Below are 25,148 nucleotides of genomic sequence, written 5' to 3' on the forward strand. Positions count from 1 at the left end.
AATCCCCCCCCAAAAAAGAATGCATGATATTGAAAGCAGTGAGTATTTGAAATTAGAAGACTTGACATGATGTGATGATTTATCTGTGTGACTTAATTTCTGATACACTGTGGTTTCTGTAATAGATGGCATCTAATATGCTTGCCAGCGCTGGTGTTCCATGATTAGGGCATGAGGCATTTGCATCTGTTATTTAGATCACTGTTCTAAAAATCAGTTTGCTAATTAAAACCTCTGGGAGCTTAGTAAAACATTGGTTCCCAGTCTCCATCCCCAAAGCAGATGATTCATTACTTCAGGGATGGGACTCTGGAATCTGTATTTAAAAATATCTCCAGAAATGAACCAGGTCATATTATGTAGATCTAATTCAAACCACAATGAAATGAGTAAAGACTGGAACAATGGATTAATTTTGTGATTGAGAGAGTCTTAAAGTTATTTTATTTTTAATTCTAAAGTAGAAAATCTAAGTTATAAAAACAATGCAATATGCAAAACAAGAAAAAAGTTTTAAAGTCATTCATAACCCCACTATCTAGAGCAAAAACTGTATTAACATTATTTGTTTATTTTTAAAATTTTATTGGTAAATTGTACATGTATGTATACCTATTCATATTCTAAATATATAAATTACTTTTCTATCTGATTAGTTTTATGTCACATTCCACTTTGCTATTTATTTATTTATTTTTACCTAAACTCAAATATAATGAGTATTTCCTATAATTAAAATTGTTTGAAAATACAATTTTATCATTTGATTTCATTTTTGTGTATAAAAAGCATTATTAACTGCTCTTTATTATCTATTTCTAATTCTTCACAATAGCAAACAGAAAGAATGAAATAAATATCTTTGATTATAAATGCTAGTTCCCAACTTTTATTAACTCTTCAGTATAGAGCCCTAAATATGGGATTACCAGATCAGAGGGCTATAGCAGATTGAAATGATCGTGTGAAATGTTGTCAAAGATTGAATGAAGATTAATATGGCCATGAGAATCAGAAAGATGAATTAATTGGCTCAAGATTATGCACAAAGAGGTAAATTGTATTAATTGAGCCTTCAATTTGTTCTGTCACAAACAAGATTATGTTGCATAGATAAATAAGGTATAACTACACAAGAGGAGAGAAACTGTATGTATCAGGCATCCAGGTGCCTCTTAACCTTCTGTGTGTGTATAGTGAATGATTGAATAATTGACATCCTATCTCTTAGGACAAATGTGGACAACATATCAACTTTATGGTATAAAAATGAATTCATTGAGTCCTAATGAAAATCTTTAAAACTATTTTCTAAATTGTGTTTTTTTATTTTTTTTATTTTTTTATTTTTTTAAATCGTGTTTTTTTATTTTATTTTATTTTATTTATTTTATTTTTTTTATTTTTTTATTTTTTTTTTTAAAGATTTTATTTATTTATTCATGATAGTCACAGAGAGAGAGAGAGAGAGAGAGGCAGAGACACAGGCAGAGGGAGAAGCGGGCTCCATGCACCGGGAGCCCGACGTGGGATTTGATCCCGGGTCTCCAGGATCGCGCCCTGGGCCAAAGGCAGGCGCCAAACCGCTGCGCCACCCAGGGATCCCTAAATCGTGTTTTTTTAAAGGAAATATTCATCATCACTGTAAAAATATGATTTAAAGTCTCCCCAAATGTCTTTATATACATAATGTATGTGCCTCACTGTTAACTGGTCAGTTTGAATTACTTGCCACTTCAGAAAACTGAATGGGCATTTGGTGAAACTGACAAATGAACTAAAAGAACAATTCAAAAAAAAAAAAATCTGAAAGAGAGGCTCAACTTCTTGATCTAAAAGAATAAATTTCAATCCCAACTCTGTTATATCATTCATGAAATGTTAACTGACTGCCTTAGATCACTGAGTTTTAAGGCATCTTAAACTAGAACCGCTACATAAAACATAAGGAAAATAGTGATTTTAATGTCTCAAAGGAGTAAAATGCACCTGAATAGTACGTATGGATTGTTTAAAGTTAGCACTTAATACGTTGGATACCAAAGTGTTATAGTTATTCATTTAATTACTATAATAGATAATGTATTACTTTAACAACAAGAATAATTGAGCAGTTGAAATTTTGGAGTGTAGATGCTCACAATTCTTAGTAAAAGCTACTGCGTGCGTGTTCTAACATCTGTTATTAGGGTTCTGTTCAGGAAATTAGGAACATGATGCAGCATTGTGCTAGATGTTTTTAAATCACCTAATCAGTCATTCAGTTACTTATTCATTAAACAATTATTTACTGAGTGTTTATTATGTGATGGCACTGAGTTTGGTGTCTGGCTCACAACAGTGCTTCCTCACTCTTGAGGAGCTGTCATTCTGATGAGCATAAATGTACGGAGCAAGACAATGAGCAGACCACCAAAGAGCAAGATGTCAAATGGTGATATGTACTATGAAGCTGATAAAACAAGATGATGTGAACAGGAGCGAAAAGCAGGTGCAGATGCTTCTTGTTGGGATGTCAAGAAAGATGCCTATGTACTGACAATTAAGTGACAGCAGGAAGCAGGCCTGGGGATGTGGTCTTCTAGCAGAGCCAGAGGCTAAAAGGAAGGCCTGAGACTTTCAATCTTGTATGAGAGACAAGAGTAAAGGTAATATATCTGTCAATAGTGACAGAGGACAGCAGAAAGGTGTGTAGGAGCTATGTACAGTATGAATTTGGATTCTCCTCTAGGAGCAAAAGGAAGCTATTGTAGGTCATGCTCTTGGGGGTCATTGGCATGTTGTGTTGTTGTTGGATTGGTGGTGGTTATTTTACACACTAATTTATTAATCTTCATTCCTTTCTAATTTCTATTCTTATTTTTCCTACCTTAGGACTTCCTCTGACTTTCCGATTAAGACTTAAAAAAAAAAAAAAAAACTATCCTGGAAAGGTATGCGTTCTGTAAATGTCTAGTCTATTGTTTTTGCTAACTGAATACAATTATTCAGAAATATGTAAAAGCCATAAGAATAGCTCAACAATTGCAGACGTTAAACACATCTGTGTAAGGGAATGAAAAGATAAGCCACAGAGTAGGAGAAAATATTTGCAAGTTATATTTCTGACAAAGTATTTCTATCTAGAATATGTGAAGAATTTTCAAGATGAAACAGAAAACAATCCAATTTTTTAAAAAATGGGTAAAAATTTGCATAGACATTTAAAAAAAGATGTGACATGAAAAAGCATATAAAAAGATATTCAATATCATGAATAATTACATAAGTACAACTTAAAACCAAAATGAGATGCTTTTACATAGTTAGAAGAATGTCCGTAATGAAAAAACTGGCCATGCCAAATAGTAGTGAGTTTTTAGAACACTCAGACATTGCAGATGAAGATACCAAATGTCACATTCACTTTGAAAATGATTTGATGATTCCTTTTTTTTTTTTTTTTTTGATTTGATGATTCCTTACAAACATACACTCACTTGCTATATCCCGCGCCTAGAAATATTCCCCAGAGAAATGGAAACTTGTATGTATACAGCAGGTCCTAGCAACTGTTTATAGCAGCTTTATTCATAATCACTAAAAACTGGATACGAATCCACATGTCATTCAGCCAATGATGGGATTGTCAGTGCCTTCACACAAAGACACTTGGAACACACCTGCAGGTGAACAAGCTGGCTTTATTATTCATTGAAGTGAGGAAAATACTTACCAGGGAACTGTGAGGTAACTGAGCCCAAGATGTCAGGAAAACCTGACATGATTTGGTTGATTCTGGGGAGTCTTAGGAAAGCGAAGTTCACTCTAGTATTATAGGTAAAAGGGGTGGTTCTACGATTGGGCATCTCAATAAAACTTGTCTATAGAGAGGAGAGGAAAGAGAAAGCTTAAGCTGAAATTGGTAAAGAAGTGGTAGTTACTCATTTAGGGAGAGAAGGGAGTGTTTTGTATTTTGTGGTTTGCACAGTAACTGCCTGAAGTGGATATTTGTAAGATTGCTTTTGTTAACAGGAGAACAGTATAGCTCAGCTGCAAATACCAGACGAGTCTGAAATAACATCACCACCTAGCGATGAACATCAGTTCCTGAACTTCAGGGCCTGATTTTTTCTTTCTCTGGATACACAAAATGTAGTATATCCATATAATGGAATACTATCGAGCAAGAAAACTGAATGAGCTTTTGATTCACGCATCGACACTGATGAGTCTTCAATGCATTTCGCTAAGGTGCATTAAAAGAGCTCAGAAACTAATCTTAATCTTACACAGAAAGACTCCTTCTTGCCTGATTCCAACTATATGGCACACTGGAAAAGGCAAGACTGTAAGGAGGACAACACGAATGGTTGTGGGGATTGGGAATGGGGAGAGCAGTTGTATATAGCATGGCAAAAATCTGGGGGAAGGATACCCTTATGGATGGAGGTGTAGTGGTGGATATGTGCCTCTATACATTTGTTAAAATCTACAGAACTGCCCACCACAAAATGTGATGTTTGCTAAATGAACACAAAACCAAAACCTATATTTGATAGAGGAGGGGAATGCAGACTGTGGCAAAATGAATGGTACTGCACTATACAGTAATCACATAACCACACAAAACACATGGATGTGGTCAGTGCCCTTCATTGAAGAAATCATAACAAGAACTCCAACAACTGATGTGAATAACATTGGAAAACAGTGTTTTGACTGGTTACTATAAAGCAAAAGGCAAAAAGAAGTATATCCAAAAAATAGACCCTAGTTTGAAAAAAAAAAAGTTTTTAGGAATCTAGGTTAGGAATTCTGAAGTTATTTTATTTGTATACTAGTACTGAACAAATAAGTAAATATAGATAAAGAGAGGGAAGTTTCTCATTGTTTGAGAAAGAAATTACAAATAAGAAAACAGGAAGGCTAGAAAACGCCCTGTCATGCTAGACTGGAGTGGGAGGTACCAATATGGATTCATTTTTTAAAAGTTATGTATAATGTATAGAAATATGGATATGTGTCTGTGCACAAGTTGGCGTATATGTATATGTATATATATATATATATACATATATTTCCCAGCTCTATATACTGAGAACAGTGTAAATCAGTGATGTCCCAGTAGCAATGAGCACACCTAGAACCGAGATCATAATTTCTAAATACTATTTTATGATAAAAAGAATCATGGCTTTTTGGAACACTGGTTTGTTTCAGGAGTAAAGCATGGAAAATATAAGATCATTTTGGAGCATTTTGTGATAACAGAATATAAAGAAGTGCCTGAAAAGTGGAGGTGCATTAAAAGAGCTAAAAAACTAATCTTAAAGAGTTCTCAAATGCCAAAGCTAGAACTACTTGAGTAACAAAATAAATATAGCCATGGATTTCAAAACAAAGAATAAAATAAATATACACAAGTTCATATAAATAACTGAATAAATGATGGAGGAATGAACAAAAATCCCCTATGAAAATTATAATTAATAAGTATATAAGGAATGAGAAAAAGTATAAAATCACCATTGGGATTGCCATCGGCAAAATCCATGGAGGGGAACTAAAAGAACATGTAAAAATTGAAGCCAAAACAGGATATATGCATAGTCTTATATTTTGTACCCTGAAATATTTAGTGATTATGAAGGGGAAACTTCCAGGGGCAAATCCTGCAAGTCGCCACCTTAGATAAGTGATCAAAGTCGATATCTCCAATAAAACATATCAACATCATGTACCCTCAAAAGCACCACCTCTGTGCTATTCTTCCAAATAATGCAAAATGTCATGAGAAAACATTAGAATAGACCCAAGTTGAGTGCCTTTCTATGAGGCAATGACCCAGTGTTCTTCAATGGTGATAAGGACATGGAAGTCTGAAGGACTTTTGTAGAAGGAGGAGATTAAGGAGACATGACAAGTGAATGCAGTGTGGTGTCAGTTCATGGGAGAAGAGGCAAAATCTGAATAAATTCTGTGTGTTGGTTAAAAGCGGTATGCCAAGCGTTAACTTCTTAGTTTTCTTAGTTTTGCACCCCTTCTATAGATCTAGAACACAAAAAGAGAGCCGGGTTGATAAGAAGTGGCCATAAATGGTGATTTATTTATTTTTATTTTTATTTTTTAAAGATTTCTATTGATTTATTCATGAGAAACACATAGAGAGAAAGAGGCACAGACAGAGGCAGAGGGAGAAGCAGGCTCCATGCAGGGGGCCCGATGTGGGACTCGATCCTGGGTCCCCGGGATCACGCCCTGGGCCGAAGGCCACGTTAAACCGCTGAGCCATCCGGAATGCCCCATAAATGGTGCTTTAGAGGCAAAGAGGAGAGGTCTTCCACGGGTAGTATCAACAGCCATGGGCAGCTAAAATTTCTGAACACTTCCCTAGATATACTCAAGTGTTTTAAACACTGTTTCATTCAAACCTCACAACAAACCTATGAGGCATATACCATTATTTTCCTGCTCTAAGAATGGGAAACTAAGGATGAACAATTTTAAATTACTCTGCTGAGATCACGTAACTGTAGTTGAACTCACTTCATGTTTCTGGATTCAGTACATTTAACCTGCCAACACTGGTCACCTGAATTAACAGAAACCGGGGAGAAATCCAGATTTCCTTTTCTAGGGTTCATCTTGGTTTGTGCATTCTCTCAAAGTTCACAGTTCAGCAGATTATTTATCCCCTGCAACTGTTTTGGTTCTTTTTGGCAGTCCTACCAGTTCATAGCTTGTTGGCACGTGGGTAGCACGTGGTATCAATAGATGCTGAAATTCTTCATCAGATTCTGTTTTATTGTATTTGCTCAGTGCAATATAGGATTGTGGACCTATAATACTGACTGTGACAATCAGAAACAGTCCATACAATCCTCGAATCTGTATGTTATGTCCTAGGGGATTTATGAAATGCAAGACATTATGAAGCAAAATATTGTAATGTTACTGAAATTAATCCCTTAAAAACATATACATTCTACAACCTTCTTCACATACAATGAAATATAAAAGACATAACATTCTTGAAATCTGTGCTCATCTTTATTTTCACTAGATATAATTTGCCTCAAATAGTTTATGCTTACCTATTTGAGATCCTTTTCTGGGTTTCCTAGACAGGTGATGGATGCTGATGTCTGTTTTCGCTTTTGGCTCTTATTACCAAATCTTAGTATTTGCATGAATATGCACTCAGTGTATAGACGTTTAGTATTGATTATTTTACAATTGATTTTTCTTGAAGCTTTTGCTTCCCTCCATTAAATACATGCTCTGGCAATGTCAACTCAGGATATTAGTTTTAATCATCAAATATCCCCACTTAAATGGGATACGCATGCTGTGCAAATTATCTGCTGCAATTTTTTGGAATAGCCTATTTATTTATTTATTTATTTATTTATTTATTTGGTTAGTTCAGTGATTAAACATTAGGAAATATCTCTTGATTCCATTGACTTTTTCAGGATTGTGTGTCTAAATATCTCAAAACATACAAATTTGCCTTTTAACTTGTCATACCTGGGGCAGCCCGGGTGGTTCAGCTGTTTAGTGCCACCTTCGGCCCAGGGCCTGATCCTGGAGACCCAGGATCGAGTCCCACGTCAGGCTCCCTGCATGGAGCCTGCTTCTCCCTCTGCCTGTGTCTCTGCCTCTCTTTCTCTGTGTTTCTCATGAATAAACAAGTAAACTATTTATAAAAAAAAAAACTTGTCCTACCTGGTTTGTATTTGGATTTCTCTAGTGTGGTCTGGAGCAGCAGTGACAGGCGAAATTCATCTATGGAATGAGCATTAGCTATTTAGGGAGTATCAGTCTCATCCTGGTTCTAAGGACAAAGAGCAGCAAGATCTAATGTGACATATGTCATGATTGGAAGCCGAAGTGGCAACTTGCATGTATTAGCCACCATGAAAGGTGTGTAATTTTTATATTTTCTTATTTAAAATCTCATTTCTAAGTCATTTAATAGAATTTGAATGTTACAGTCTACCTAGGTCAATTTTGTATTATACAGTTGGAAATTTTAATTGTCTGATAACAAAAACTGTTTCTACTGTATTGTGACAAAAGTCTAAGATGCAGTGGCCTGGGTCAGTCTCTGAGCCATGTTTATTGCTGTTAATGGAAGGAGCCAAGGCCAATTACTGCCTGAACGAGGGGAATGTCAACTTCTCAGCCACAGCACGGTATACTGAAAAAGGCCAAGTTCAGAAATAGAAAGGAGAAAAATGTCAAAGTGGACCAGCAGCTAGGGTTTCTTTACCCATCTCCAAGAAGGAAAAATGTCATTTATCTTTTCCTAATTATGATCTGTCTCCATCTGATCCCAGCTGATTTTGCTCCTAATGGATGGTGCTTCTCTTATATCCACACACAAAAAATTGGAAAAAGGAGAATGATAGCACCCATCCTGAAGGACTCTTCCAACAATTTCATGAGATTATATATGCAAAATACTTAGCATGGTCCCAGACATATTGTAACAAGCCAATCAATGCCAGCTGTTAATACCATTATTGTACCTACCAAAGCCTTATGGTAGCGTAATATATTATGATTCAGCCATTTCCTTAATCCTGTATCACTGCAACAGCCCTGGAATACCCCACTGGATCTTAAGGATTTTTCTTTATTCATATTGATTTTCTTACATTAACACTTTCTTTATTACTAGCTGTCACAAATTTTCAGTGATTTTCTCTTGTCTAACAAATTAAACCTAAGCTCTTAGAGGGAAAGCTAAACACTGTTCCAAAATAATCCAATTAAGAAATGGGCAGAAGATCTGAATAGACACTTTTTCAAAGGAGACATCCAGATGGCCAATGGACACATAAGAAAGATGCTCCCCATCACTCATCTCAGAGAAATGCAAATCAAGACTATAGTGACATCCTGCCACACACCTGTCAGAATGGCAAGTATTAAAAAGATAAGAAAAAGCAAGTATTGGCAAAGATGTGTGGAAAAGGGAACCCTCTTTGTGCTGTCGGTAGGAATGTAAACTGATGCAGCTGCTATGGAACACAGTATGGAGACCTTCCAAAAATTAAAAAAAAATAGCTTTCCATGTGTGCGTGTGCAAACACAGACACACATGTATACAGACACGCACCCACACAATTTAATATTACTCACCCATGAAAAGAGGAGATATCTTCATTTGTGACAACATGGGTGGACCCAGAGGGTATTATGCTAAGTGAAATAATATAGAAAAAGACAAATACCATATGATTTCATTTATATGTGGAATCTAAAAAACAAAACAAAGGAGCAAACCCTACAGAAACAGAAACAGAGGACAAATTTGTGGTTGCCAGAGAGAAGGGGGCTGGGCAAAATAGGTGAAGGAGATTAAGAGGTACAAACCTCCAGTTGTGAAATAAATAAGTCCTGGGGATGGAAAGTACAGCACAGGGAATAGAGTCAATAATACTTAGTAACTTTGGATGGTGGTGGGTGGTAACTACATTTTATCATGGGGACCACGGTGATTCAACCTGGAGCAGATGGTGTTTGCTCTGAGCTGAGGCTGGAAGGACAAGCCATGGGAAGTGCTCGTAGGGGTATTAAACTAACTGTTGCTTTGTTCTCGTGGGCCTGGAGGACTCTGGAAAGCTGAATGTCGTCGGCTCCCAGATCTTTTCTCCTGGCACCCCCTCCTGCTGATGTGCTAGGAGTGGGTCTCAGCTTTTCCTGCCTAGGCACGTGGATGTTTTCTCAGGGACCCTGGGTAGGAATCACTCATCCAGTTTCTGGATTTCTCTTAAAAGGAACTGGGTCATGTTTAGCTAATTATTTGGTATGTCCACAAGAGGATCTTCTGATCCTACTACGTCGCTGTTCACTCAAGAAGCGATGACCTCTGAGAATATTGTATAAAATATACCTCAAATGACTCCAAATCATCAAAAATCGTTAAATACTGTTAACAATTGTCTAAGAACACTGAACAGTCTACATGAAAAAGGTTTCCATCAGGAAAGGTAAAAATACACGTTAAACACGTTAAATTGCTCAGCTTAAACATCCGGAGAGCAAGCCCCTGTCCCCTCAAGTGGGCTGGTCCATGCTTTTACTGAACAGGTGCATTCACTTCAGAGCTGAGACGTTACTTCATCTCTACCCTGCCCTGAAGTTCTTCTGAGATGGAGACAAGCTCCCTGGGTGTACATTTCAAGCTTCTACATGGAAACAAATATTGTTGCATTTTTCCTCAGGTCTTCAGAACTCCAAATATGAACATATTGGTTCCCTCTTCCTCCTCCTCCTCCTTCTTTTATAAGTATGCCAGTGTTGATCCAAGTTGGGGCTTTAGGACTATGCATATGAACAGGAGATAAACTGACCAATTGCGTGTGTTGCATTAATTTTTTTTGTTTGTATAACCATTCTTTAATATATTTTGAAGGTGTGAGTTGTATTTTTAGTAAAAAATATGGTCATTCATATGCTGGTGGGATGTACCTTCATCACCAGCGTCATCGATCAGGAAATGCCAACTGCTAAAAGCTAGGAGGAAATGGATTCAGAATCAGGGCAAGAAAAACCTTAAGGTTCTAATTATAACTTTTGTGATCTTACTGGGCCAATCTTGCAGAATTCAAGTCCTGAAACCTCAGTATGTTGGGGTCAGTGAAACAGCTTATGTGAGCATCTTGGCAATTTTTTAAATGCCACAAGAATGATTTGATCGTTTTTGCTTATGATCTAGGCATTTGCAACCTTCAGTAGGTGACCAGTCAACCAATATATAAAGCTAATGAGAATTATTCTGATTTGTGATTCCCTATGAACGATTTTCAGGGTGAGATGAGAAATCAGAAAGAATCTACTCTTAGTTATAAATTAGTAGCATCTGAAATTCTTCTTTCTTGAATTCACTTTTCATCTTTATCTTGTGACATTGCTAGAAATTCCCAGAATATTATCTCCTAATGTGGGCAGGACAAATCCTTATTAAACAAATACTAGTTTTTGGAAGGGATAATACCTAAAATAATGTTGTGAAATAAAGAAAATGACTAAAACAGTCTTGATGAATAGGGTTGTAATGGGAAGTAGAGTTGGGTGTCTAATGCTTGGATTGTCCCGATTTGGGCAGGAGGTGGTCTGGTCCTGTGAACACGGGAGGAAAAGTATTAGAGACCCACAGAACAATGTGTCCTCTCAATGGAGTCATCTAAATAAAATAGATTTGGGAAGCAAATACTTTGTCTAACATTTGAAGACAGATCTTAGACAACAACAAAGCATTGAATATATAGGACATATTGTATATATAGTTACTTCTAGAAGAAATGGTATTTTGGGGGTAGATTATATAGATTGGAGAACTGTACACAAATTAATTTCATACTTTCATTCACATAAAGTTCCAAGTCTAGTTTATGGTGTTAGGAGTCAGGATACTATCCTTGGGGACGTAGTAACTGAACACAGCAGGGGGAGGTCCCCGGTGCTGGTGATTGTCTTATTTCTGATCTCACTCCCCTATCCATTCTGGAAACACATGGACTGTGCATATGATTTGAGGACTTGTCTGCATCTAATGTTATACCTCACAAATTTGAGGAAAATGTAAGCGAGCCATGAGAAACAAAGTCTCCTGCAACACCCTGTACGAGGTCCTGCATGGGAACCAGTGCAAGCACCAGAAGTTTCTGGAGACGGTGGAGCTGCAGATCGGCCTGAAGAACTATGACCCTCAGAAGGACAAACGCTTCTCGGGCACCATCAGGCTTAAGTCCACCCCCCGCCCCAAGTTCTCCGTGTATGTTTTGGAGGACCAGCAGCACTGTGATGAGGCCAAGGCAGTGGACATTCCCCACATGGACATTGAAGCGCTGAAGAAACTCAACAAGAATAAAAAACTAGTCAAGAAGTTGGCCAAGAAGTATGATGCCTTTTTGGCTTCAGAATCTCTGATCAAGCAGATCCCACGAATCCTGGGTCCAGGCCTGAATAAAGCTGGCAAGTTCCCTTCCTTGCTGACCTACAATGAGAACATGGTGGCCAAAGTGGAGGAATTGAAGTCCACCATCAAATTCCAGATGAAGAAGGTGCTATGTCTGGCAGTGGTGTTGGCCACGTGAAGATGACGGAAGATGAGCTCATGTACAACATCCATTTAGCTGTCAATTTCCTGGTGTCCTTGCTCAAGAAGAATTGGCAGAACGTCCGGGCTTTGTACATCAAGAGCACCATGGGCAAACCCCAGTGCCTTCACTAACGGTTTAATAAATCCTAGTGCTACCGTAAAAAAAAAAAAAAAAAAATTGAAGAAATGAAGAAAGATTCCATTGCTAAAAATGTTTGGAAAATAATGTTCCATAAGAAACTGTCTTTTAATTTGTTAATATAATGTTTAACATAATTTCATTTTCTAAAACAAATTGCTTGATACATTTCAATTCTTAAATTATTCTGCACAGTGGGAAAACTTCTACAAATTAGAATACTGGAGACCTTCCAAAAAGATAACTTGTAAAAAATTGAAAAACTACCCTAAAAATATCAGTCTATTTGCTTTAGACTCTTCTGATAGGCAGCTTTAAACAAGTTTTCCATTCTTGAATTAATAATGTACTTCTTAAATATACTTATTGTTATAAATCTGAAAAGATGTTTTATCTTCCACCTAACACAATTTAACATCTTCACACATCAACTTTGTTGTGTTTTAATAGCTTAGGCACATTTCAATAATGTTGGGTTTTATTTTGTGATTTCATTACAAAACAGCTTGCGCAAACCAAATTCAAACAATCTTTTTATTTAAAATTCCATCTGAAAATTCATTTCTGGGTTTTAGTTTTTCTTTAAAAAGAAGCAAACATTTAGCCATGGCTAAATGAGCCATGGCTCACAAAATGTAAGAAAAAAAAAGTAAAAAAAAAAAGAAAAAAATAGTTCATTTTGTCTTTCCACCAAAATTCCTTTGTTTTACAAAAAAAATGTTTTCAAACTTTAATTGATATAATCATACTATCTTAGAAGGAAATTTTGCTTTGTTTTGCTTGGTTTGATTTTGAATTTTAATGGGTAGTCTAATTTTTTAAAGATTTAAAAAATATTTGTTATCTAGATTAAAACTTTATTAGAAACTGTATGGAAATCAGAATCATAAACTCTGAGTTCTAGTGCTATTTTTACCATTAAATTTCTCTGGGCACCCATTTCCTTGCTGGTCTCAGCGTCCCCCAAAGTTGAATCTTTCCCATAGGCAGTCTCTGATTCAGCCTCCCACCAAGTTCTAGGCCTGACTTTTTCATGACTGTTGACACACTGTGGAGTCCTACTGGAGTCACCTCACCCTATCGCACATACTTTGTAGGGTTCTGAGGGGTGAGAACTGGTTCAAGGGGAAAGGTCACTTGAGTCTTCTACGATAAACCATTTACAATGTCACACATTTTTGTCCCATGTCCCTCAAAATTCAGCGTGCTCCAAATCTCGATCTATCTCCCTAATTGAGCAATGTCTAGTCCACCTGTGACCTCTCTCATGTGCATAATCATGCTCAAAGTTGAGGTGCCTGTCTTCCTGTCTATGACAGTGAAAGGGGTACGAGGAGAATCCCCTCCTCTTATGAAAACACAGACGTATTCAGCCACAGGAGAGGAAGGGCATGGACAGCACACTTTAGATAGATGGCTGAGTTTAAAGATATTTCATAATGAATCTCAAGTTGTTTGTCTTTTAGGATAAAAATGGATAATGGGCTAATGAGGTGCTGGGTATTGCTCCTTCTCAGCAACAACTGTATTTGGAGCAGAGCTATGCTTTGAAATCAGTAGTTTTTGGTTTGGATTACCAGCCAAAATTATTCAGTAGGAAAAGAATCCCATTTTTTACACATCAAGAATATTATGGCACATGGATAAACTAAGTATACCTTTCTATGTTTTGATCTCCCACAGTGTTAAAATAGAATTTTGATGACTTTACTATTTCTTATGTTCCTCTCCACCCAGAGGTGATGATGATGATGATGATGATGATTTGTGTTAGGAATACATCAACCACCACAACCTGAAAAGAATATGAGGAAAATAGGGTGACAGGAGAGCATGAGTTTTCTCCTGGGCATTTACAAATAACTCACAGAAGTAACTGTCACTAAAAGTAGAAAAGATAGTTTAGGACATATTATTGATGATATTGATGACTATAAAATTCTAAATAGCTTTTGAGATTGTTTTTATTTGAAAATAATTTCAAACTTAAAAGGAGATTCTAAGTGTAGTACAGAAACATTCTTATCCACTTTACCAGATGCACTTATTAACATTTTATTGATTTTGCTTTATGATTTTTGCTCTATCATTATTTATCAATCTATTGTAATTTATCATCATATTTCTGTCTCTGTCTATAGTAAGCAGAATTCTAAAAATCCCTCCTTCCAGCTCCCAGGTTCCTGTTTCTTGGTCATTCGATCAAACGTTAATATAGGTGCTGCTGCTATGAAGAGATTTTGCAGCTGTAATTAAAGTCCTAAGTCCTTTAACCTTGAGATACAGACCTTACCCTGGTAGATCTTATATGATCACGTGAGCCCTCTAAAAGTCAGAAGTCGGAGAGAGTAGAAAGGGGATTAGAAAGACTCAAAGCGTGAGAATTCAGTGTGTTGTTGTGGATTTGAACCCAGTTGTACACAAAGGAATGTGAGTGGCTCTAAAGACCTAAGATTTTCCTGGCTGACAGGAGGGAGGAATGGCCCTTCCTATGCTCTTACAACCAGAACTAGCTTATAAGTGTCGTATTCACAATACTCTTATTTTTCTGAATCATTCGTGTAAATTATATCCCCTCCCTGGATATGTCATTGGGTGGTTCTTAAGAATAAGAGTACTCTCGTAGTTATCAACTGAAGCACATTTATCTTTGATATAACAGTTTTATCAAATGTGTTATTTATAGTCCAGTTTTTGACCTAATAATGTTCTTGGTGGCATTTTATTTTTATTCTAGGGAGCATCTCTGCTACGTCCGTGGGCACATCCCTATTACTTTTTTGAGTGGTTCTTTATTTTCTAATATAATAATATGACCAGACTCATCTTATCTATACAGAAACTTGACTTGGCATCAACCCTTTCCCAAGAATACTTTAGAACCTTAGATATTTTAACTGAAGGGATTATATTGAGATTGTGCTGTAAGAACATCCCAGACATTATTTGTATCCATATGTTATCCATTTATTCAGTGTCCATGGCACTGTGATATTTATTTCTGAATTGGAGCAAGCTTAGTCACTGGTAATCAGTGAATGTATTAATAATAGTAATAGCAGTTGTCACTTATTGAATGTTTTCTTGTGCCAAACACTATGCTTAGGATGTGTATATTTCATTCCATTGATCATGCCTTGTCCTTGAGAATTATAATAATTTTATTAAAGTTCAACATGGTCAAATTACCAGCTCATGGTCACACAGGAGAGAACCAACTCCAAATATCATGTTTTTAGTGCTACATACTGTGGCACTTCTTTTAGAAGTAATTCATCCTCTAGAGACATACGAATGCATATACACCGTGTGCATGTGGTAAAAATAGAAACATGGATAGAGAGATGAGAGATGATTGATACATAGATAGATGATAGATAATAGATGCATAGGTAGATAGAAACATAGAAGCATAGATATAAATATAGATAGATGATAGAAAGATAAATAATAGAAACAGATGATGATAGATAATAGAAATAGATATAGATAGATGATAGATAGATAGATAGATAGATAGATAGATAGATAGATACATAGGAGTTAGATAGAGGCCTAGGAGGTATACGGATTTTAGGCACTCATGGGAAACATGTAAGTATTTATTTATTTATTTATTTATTTATTTATTTATTTATTTATTTATATTTTTAAAGGTTTTATTTATTTATTCATGAGAGACACAAAGAGAGAGGCAGAGACACAGGCAGAGAGAGAACCCAATGTGGGACTCGATCCCGGGACTCCAGGATCACACCCTGGGCCAAAGGCAGATACTCAACCAGTGAGCCACTCAGGCATCCCTACATTTAAGTTTTTAAAAGGGTTACCTGTTTTTATTGCCTGAGAACAAGACTCTATGTATCATAAAGGAAAACTATTATTTAGTTTTTATGTTATCATGTATGGACACTACAGAGAATGATAATTTGCTAATACTTATCCAGAGAAGGTATTTCTCTGTATTATGCATTATTTATGTCTTAATCCACAGCTAGTGATACTTTCAATTCAAGTGAAGGTATTTATATAGGATTTCGAAAACTGGGGATTAGTATCAGACACAAATGGATTGTTTTTTAAATGCATGTAGTCTTTGAATTTACCATTTTAAAACTCAATACACAGATTAATAGTGGGATGTATATTAATTTGTGCAAGGAAGAATGTCCAGAGTGTTTGAGAGTAGTACTTCTGGAGGGCTGGTCATGGACCACCATGAGATGTGAACTGTTTGTCACTGGCTCACATGATGAGTTTAGAAAGTGAGAGTAGGCACTTGGAAACTGTTACTGAAATTACCATTGTCATTATACATATGCATGAGGTCATTTTCCTAATACTTTATTATATTTTGGGACGCCTGGGTGGCTCAGCGGTTGAGCATCTGCTTTCAGCTCAGGACATGATTCCAGTGTCTGGGATCAAGTTCCACATCCAGATCCTTGCTTCTCCTTCTGCCTATGTCTCTGCCTCTCTCTCTGTGTCTCTCATGAAAATAAATAAAACCTTAAAAAAATACTTTGTTATATTTTTAAAAGTATCAGTCCACCATGGGTTGGAACTGAAACAACACACACACACACACACACACACACACACACACACACACACAAGATCCTAGATTGCAGAGTCTGTAAAGTAATAATCTACAGAATACAGAATTAAGTCCAAACTAAAGGTTCACCTGAAATATCGAGGCCACAAAATATTTAAAAAATTATATATGGCTGTCTGTTACTTAACCTTTCTATTTGAATGTCTCATTTTCCTTTTTTCTCTAAGAATTATATTTATGTATATAAAAAATAAGATTCTTACTCCCTAACTGCCAAATCTCCTTGGCTTCTTCTCAGCTCAATTGTTGGACAAAACTCAATTTCTATATCAATATTTTAAAAAGGTCATTGTTACCCATGCTTCATAGCTTCTTCTGAATTTAATTCAAAGTCTGCATCATAGTGTCAGGACAGCAGAGAACTAGTTCTTGTCTAATTCACAAGCTCTTTTGCAATTTAGAACTTGAGAAACATCAAGGACACAGAGTTCACTGAGAAAATTAACCACTGTCTTGTGAATAAAGTGCATACATAAAGCACCCAGCGATACCAAATTGAGTTAGGCAGTTGGCAGGATGAGGGATCAATAGCATCTTGGCCTGTTGATGAGAAATGCTGACTGATTTGTGGCATCATGGTGAGCTCTAGACACCACTCACAGTATTTTTTATTATTTTTCCTATAAAACCATAACATGATCATCATATACAAATTTAGAATTATAGAAAGCCATCATGATTAAAATGAGAATCACATGTATTCTTACCACCTAACATAGCTGTTTGCAAGATTGTATCCAGTCAAAGGTATGTGTGTTATTGGTGTTATTTACGTACATACATTTTTTTCCCTTGGGATTCATTTTTCCCCCTATTTCTTTTTTTTAATAAATTTATTTTTTATTGGTGTTCAATTTACCAACATACAGAATAACACCCAATGCTCATCCCGTCAAGTGCCCCCCTCAGTGCCCATCACCCATTCTCCCCCACCCCCCCACCCTCCTCCCCTTTCCCCCTATTTCTAAATTGAAGTATAATTGACACACAATGTTACATTAGCTTCAGGTGTACAACATAGGGTCTTGACAGGTCTATACATTATGCTATGCTCACAAGGGTAGCTACCATTTGTCACCACACAAGGCTATTACAATGCATGGACAATGTTCCTGGTACTGTACCATTCAACCCTGTGACTCATTCTTCTCGTAACTGAAAGCCTGTTCCCCCCTCCCCTCCATCCCTTTCATCCATCCCCTGCTTCTGCTCTGGCAACCATCTCTTTGTTCTCTATATCTATGGGTCTGTTTCTCCCTTTGGCTTATTCATGTGTTCCTTCACGCGTTTTGTTTTTTTAGATTCCACATTTAAGTGAAATCAAGTGATATTTGTCTTTGTCTGACTTATTTCACTTAGCATACTACACTCTAGCTCCATCCATGTTGTTACAAATGGCAAGATCTCATTTTTTCTTATGCCCTGAGTAACATTTTATATATGCCAGGTCTTGATCCATTCATCTATTTTTGAACCCTTGGGTTGCTTCTACATTTTGGCTATTATAAATAATGCTGCAATAAAAAGGTGTGAATATATCTTTTCAAATTAGTGTTTTCATTTTCTTTGGGTAAATCCAAGTAGTGGAATTACTGGATCGCATGTTAATTCTATTTTTAATTTTTTGCAGAACCTCCATACTTGTTTTCCACAGTGGCTGTACCAATTTGCATTCCTACTAACAGTGCAGCAGGGTTCCTTTTTTTTTCTTCACATTCTCACCAACACTTGCTATTGCTTATCTTTTCGATACTAGACATTCTGACAGGTGTAAGATTTTGATTTGCATTTTCCTAACGATGACTAATGTTGAACATCTTTTCGTGTGTCTGGTGGCCATCTTGACGTCTTCTTTGGAAAAAAAAGTCTATTCAGGTCCTATGCCCATTTTTAATTGGACTATTTGTTTTTTTTTTGTTTTTTTTTTGTTTTTTTTTGTATTGAGATGTGTAAATTCTTTACCTATTTTGCATGTTAACCCTTTATCAGATATATCATTTGCAAATATCTTCTCCCATGCAGTAAGATGTCTTTTTGTTTTGATGATGGTTTCCCTTGCTGTGTAAAAGCTTTTCATTTTGAGATAGTCCCAGTAGTTTGTTTTTGCTTTGATTTCCCTTGCATAAGGAGACATATCTAGAAAAATATTTCTATTATTGATGTTAAAGAGATTACTACCCATATTTTCTGCTTGAAGTTTTATGACTTCAGGTCTCACATTTAGGTCTTTAATCCACTTTGAATTTATTTTGTATATGGTTTGAGAAAGCTGTGTATGCTTGGGATAGCGGTCCAGTTATCCCAACTTCATTTTTTTGAAGAGGTTGCCCTTTCACCATTGCATATTCTTACCTGCTTTGTCATAAATTAGTTGACCATGAAGGTGTGGGTTTATTTCTGGGTCCTCACTTTGATCAATGTCTGTTTTTGTGTCAATATTATACTGTTTTGGTTACCATAGCTTTATAGTATACCTTGAAATCTGGGATTTGTGATGCCTTCAGCTTTTTTGTTGTTTTTCAAGATAGTTTTGTCTGTTTAGGTGTTTTGTGATTTCATACATGTTTTAGTATTATTTGTTCTAGTTCTGCGAAAAATGCTGTGGTATTTTGATAAGGATGACATTGAATCTGTAGAATGCTTTGGGTAGTATGGACATTTTAACAGTATTAGTTCTTTAATCTAGCATGGCATGTTTTTTAAATTTTTATTGTCTTCAATTTTATTCAACAAAATTGTATAGTTTTCAGGAGTAAACATCTTTCACTTCCATGGTTGAGTTATTCCTAATTATTTCATTCTTTGTGGTGCAGTTGTTAATGGAATTGTTTTCTGTTGGTTTGTTTTTTAATTTACTTTCTGCTGCTTTGTCTTTGGTGAAAAGAAACACAGCCAATTTGTATATGTTAATTTTGTATGCTGCAACTTTACTGAATTCATTTATTACTTCTAATAGTTTTTGGTGGAGTCTTGAGGTTTTTCTATGTATGCAAATATAGAAAGTATCATGTCATCTGCAAATAGTGACAGTTTAACTTCTTCCTTACTAATTTGGATGTCTTTTATTTCTTTTTCTTGTCTGGTTGCTGTGGCTAGGATTATGTTGAATAAAAGTAGTAAGAGTAAACATCCTTTTCTTCCTTCTGATCTTAGAGAAAAAGCTCTTAGCTTTTCACTACAGAGTATGAGGTTAGCTGTGCGTTTTTCACATATGCCTTTTATTATGTTCAGGTATGCTTCCTGTTCTTTGGAATATTTTGAGAAAATAAGTATTAACTAAGGTATTATGTGTATATAAATTTTGGCAGTAATTTTTAACCTGCTACCAGAGTCATTTTTTTCTAATGTAATCTAAAGTTTTTCAAAAGCATGACTTTAAACAACTGCATAGTATTTCATAATATATTTAACAATTTCTTCATTGGTGAACATTTACTTTTTTATTTATTAGAGGAAGGAACATTATTGTATATATATATTTGCCTGACTTTCTGAATATTACTTATGACTGATTTTTTAAAACAGTATTATTTTTTGAATTATATTTACTTCCTATTGGAATACTGTATTTTATTTTTTTGAAAACCGTATTTTTCTATTTTTTTTTCTTTTATTCAAGTATGCATAATACCAAAATTGGTTCATTGAAAAATAGATATAAATTATTTCAGTTCAGTTCTTAAAATTGAACCAGTATATTAACATAATGATATAAATTATGATACAGAAATACATGTTGGAATATTCATTAAATATTAAAATTTATTAAATATTAAAATAATTAAAATATTTGTTAAATATTAAACATATTTATCTAATATTTTGTCCAAAAATGAGCCTCCCATAAAATAAATAAAACTTTCAATAGTTTGTTTTTAGTTCTTGTGATTAATTCTATAATGCTAATGATCTTTAAAATATATTTATTTATTAATTATTTAAGAAAGAGAGAGAGAGCAAGGGGAGGGACAGAGGGAGAGAATCTCAAGCAGACTCCTTGCTCAGCACAGAGCCCAAAGTGGGACTCGATCCCATGACCCTGAGATCATAACCTGAGCTGAAATCAAGAGTTGGACACTTAACCAACTGAGCCACCAGGTACCTCAATGATACTCTTCTATAGTTATTTAAGAATATTGGCATTTTGTATAGATTCTAGCTGTGAGAAATAGGGTTTCTCACTCTGACGCTCCCCCCATTTACTCCCTTTATTTTTGAGGTATATTGTTAATTTTGCTTTTTTTTCAAACATGGAAAAAGGACCCCTGCTTGAATGCTTTCAAATTATTCTTTCTTCTTATTGATTATTTCAGTAACTCCAAATATTGCAATTAGGTACTTTGTTCTTCTCACCAATACCCTCCACTGTGGCTGTTATAATTCCTCATTGGATAAGTTGTGGATCATTGCCCTTACAATTCCACCACTGGTTTTATCATGTTATAACATCTACCCTCTGTTTTTTATACTTTTGGTTTTATGTTCTCAGAGATGAATAGGTTTATATTTCATTCTTATGCACAAATTGAGTTTTATGAGCTCTCTCTGTATGTCATTACTAAAAGATGTAAGAGAGAAAAGCTGGGACACCTGCACCCCGATGTTTATAGCAGCAATGTCCACAATAGCCAAACTGTAGAAGGAGCCTCGGTGTCCATCGGAAGATGAATGGATAAAGAAGCTGTGGTCTATGTATACAATGGAATATTCCTCAGCCATTAGAAACGACAAATACCCACCATTTGCTTCAACGTGGATGGAACTGGAGGGTATTATGCTGAGTGAAGTAAGTCAATCGGAGGACAAACAGTGTATGTTCTCATTCATTTGGGGACTATAAATAATAGTGAAAGGGAATATAGGGGAAGGGAGAAGAAATGTGTGGGAAATATCAGAAAGGGAGACAGAACATAAAGACTCCTAACTCTGGGAAATGAACTGGGGGTGGTGAAGGGGAGGAGGGCGGGGGGTGGGGGTGAGTGGGTGAAGGGCACTGAGGGGGACACTTGACGGGATGAGCACTGGGTGTTATTCTGTATGTTGGTAAATTGAACACCAATAAAAATTATTTTATTAAAAAATTAAAAAAAATTAAAAAAATAAAAGATGTAAAAGAGAAATAAATATTTTACAAGTATGAGAGAATAAGGAGAATGGACACATGTAAGATAATATGAGATTATTTAACATATGTCACATGGAAATTACAGAAAGAAAAGATGGGAAGACAAGACAGAAGAAAGGATGGAAGAGACAGGGGAAGGAAATATTGAGGGATAAAGATGACAAAGTTATATGGCATTCTAGGGTCTTTGCATTTCTGTTATAAATTTAGAATACATTTGTCAACATCTGTGAAAAAAAGAAAGAAAAAAGCCTGGTGTAATATTTATTGGGATTGCATTGAAGCTATTGGTCAATTTGGAGAGAAGTGCTTTCTTGATAATATTGATTTTTTGTCCCATGAACATGGTATTTATCTCCATTTATTCAGGTCATCTTAAGTTCCTCATAGCAAAGTTTGGGAGTTTTCAATGTATAGGTCTTTCACATCTTGTGGAAAATTTCCCCCTAAGTATTGGGTATGTTTAGCACTATTATAAGTGATATTTTAAAATTTCTACTTGTGGGGATCCCTGGGTGGCTCAGCGGTTTAGCGCCTGCCTTTGGCCTGAGGAGTGATCCTGGAGTCCCAGGATCGAGTTCCGAGTTGGGCTTCCAGCATGAAGCCTGCTTCTCCCTCTGCCTGTGTCTCTGCCCCTCTCTCTCTATCATGAATAAATAAATAAATTTTCAAAAAAATTAAAAAAATAAAATTTTTACTTGTCTGTTATTACTGGATAAAATGCTGTTAATTTTAGTATACAGATCTTGAATCCTAAGACCCTACTAAACTGACTCTCAGTTCCAATACTTAATTCCTAGATTCTCAGGATATTCTAGAATTATAACTGTGTCATCTTTGAATATAGACAATTTTATATCTTTCTAACTTTGATGACTTTTTAGTTTTTTTTTTTTCTTGTCCTATTGCACTGGCTAAAACCTTCAGTACCATTTTATAGAAGTGGTCAGAGCAGACATCCTTGTCTTATTCCTGTTACTAGGAACAAAATTTCAGTATTTCATCATTAAGTATAATATTAGCTCCAGGATTTTGGTAGATGCCTTTATTAGGTTTAGGGAAATCCACAAGTTAATATATATTATGGTGTCTGAACTGTAACAAAATATAATAAAATCAAAGACAGGTACAAAATCTTGGAGGATGGCAAAGCAAAATCTGCACCCAAGTTATATAGGCAGGGAAAGTTTTATTCAAGGCTATTGCAGTAAGGTAGAGAGCCAGAGCTAACGTCTGCACTTAGCACCACTGAGAAAAAAAAGTAGAAGAGTTTTAATTCTGAGCTGATTGAGTGGAAAAATACTGGAAGATGTTAGTGTGGAGATTGATCAATGTAGTCTGTCATCCCTGAGTTTTCAAATGTTTTTGCTAATTGTCACCCATTGAAGTTCCACTGCTACCCTCTCACAGAGACTGGGAGAAAGAGGCTCTATCTTCCTTAAATTTATATTCCAAAAGAATGGCTCCTAGGACCTTGAGAAAAATATTCCTGGGTCATAAAACTGGCTAGAGGCTTTAAAAACCTTTTACATACATCACAAAACAGACTGAGAAGGAATTTACAATGACAGCTTTTCTGCAGTAAATGCTCTATGGAAAGGGGTCAGGAGCCCAAACTCTGGAAGGAGCCAGCCTAGTGTTCAGTCAAGCTGACAGGAACCTAAGGCCATCTTGGTCAAACTAAATATTCCTTATATGCTTGTTAAACAATGATCCTCTATGACATTGAACGGACCTGCTGAACTTCTTTGTGATTTGTAAGTTTTGGATAAGTTTCTTTTTCATAGCCTAGTTTATTTAAAAACATCACATAAAGTGGGAAATGATTTCTCTCATGACAATGGTGGTGGTCATGGTGATGATGACAAGTAGTCCAAGTTTTAAAAATATATTTTAGATTAAAATTAAAAAAAATAAAGGTAAACAGAAAAGCCTTACTGATTTAACAACTGTGGAGTATTAGAGAATGAGAGGAGTCAGCGAAGACGTTAAATCTTTTTTTTTTTTTTTATAAATCTGACCAATGGGAAAACTGGGGTTTTTATTAGCTTTACTTTTGTAGAACTGGTCATCAGATTAGCAGTCAAACCATGTCTTGTCTTACATACTATGAGTTTTTCCCCCATAGTATGCTGGTCCCCAGGAATATTCCCTGACTACCATTTCATATCTGATGCTTAGCCTTTCTTAAGAACCTACTCTTATGCTTTCTCTTCAACAAAATCATCTCTGTTATCCCCAACCTGTTAGGATGATGGTGGTGCTATTATTGATGTTACTATTATTACTAACATTTTTGGTGGTTATACTCTTTTCTTGGTATTAAACTAAGTCTTTTACATTAATTGTCTAATATGATCTTTATAGAAACTCAATGAGATGTTATTATTACTATTTATTTGTTTTTACAAATGAGGAAACCAACATGTTGTCACTCTTAGAGATGAGGATACAAAACCAGAAATGGTGGCACCAGTATATGAATTTAGTTCTGTTTAACTCCAGAGGGCCAATCTCTTAAACTTCTAGAATAACTAATTAAATACAATTGTTGATGAATGACTATTTGTTCTGTAGCCCGCGTTTAGTTTCCCCTGAGGTGATTGCATTTGTAATTTAATTAATCCTGGGCATCCATCCTTTCTTTCTACCAATTGCCCCTGTGGCTACTGTTGCTATACACCATTCAATGCTGTTGTGCTTTATAGTTCTCTACTGAACCATATTTAAAAGAAGAGTTGTATCTTTATTCCAAATAATGTAGCACAATTCCATGGCAAATTATTTATATAAAGCAAGTGAGTTTTAGTAAAGGTCAGATTTACCTAATTGACATTTTTTTCTGCTCACTCACATTATTACCTAATTATTTATTTACTTCCTTGTACTAGTACATTTCATAATGAGTGTAATATACACCGTTGTGGAGAATTAGCACTAGGAGGAACTTGAACATCCTTTGGTACGTCCTTGTGCCCAAAGGAAGATTCCCCCCACGCCTCCCTGACAAAGCACTGCTCTGTATCTGATTAATTATGTCAATGAAGGGAATACAGACTACCTGGGTGCATCCACTTTTGTTATTGGATGAATGCGTAAGTTTAACATTACTGCAACAGTTAGTTGAAGTTTTTCTCTTTGTAACTTTTCAAACATTGCTTCTAGGTCT

The 25,148-nt window shown here is 35.7% G+C and overlaps 1 pseudogene; it reads left to right on the top strand.

Moving 5' to 3' along the window:
* Nucleotides 1-11,588: 11,588 nt before the first annotated feature.
* LOC112656249 (60S ribosomal protein L10a-like) lies at nucleotides 11,589-12,229 on the top strand (annotated as a pseudogene).
* Nucleotides 12,230-25,148: the final 12,919 nt, after the last annotated feature.

This window comes from Canis lupus, chromosome 26 (assembly GCF_003254725.2).
Source record: "Canis lupus dingo isolate Sandy chromosome 26, ASM325472v2, whole genome shotgun sequence".
NCBI lineage: Eukaryota > Metazoa > Chordata > Mammalia > Carnivora > Canidae > Canis > Canis lupus.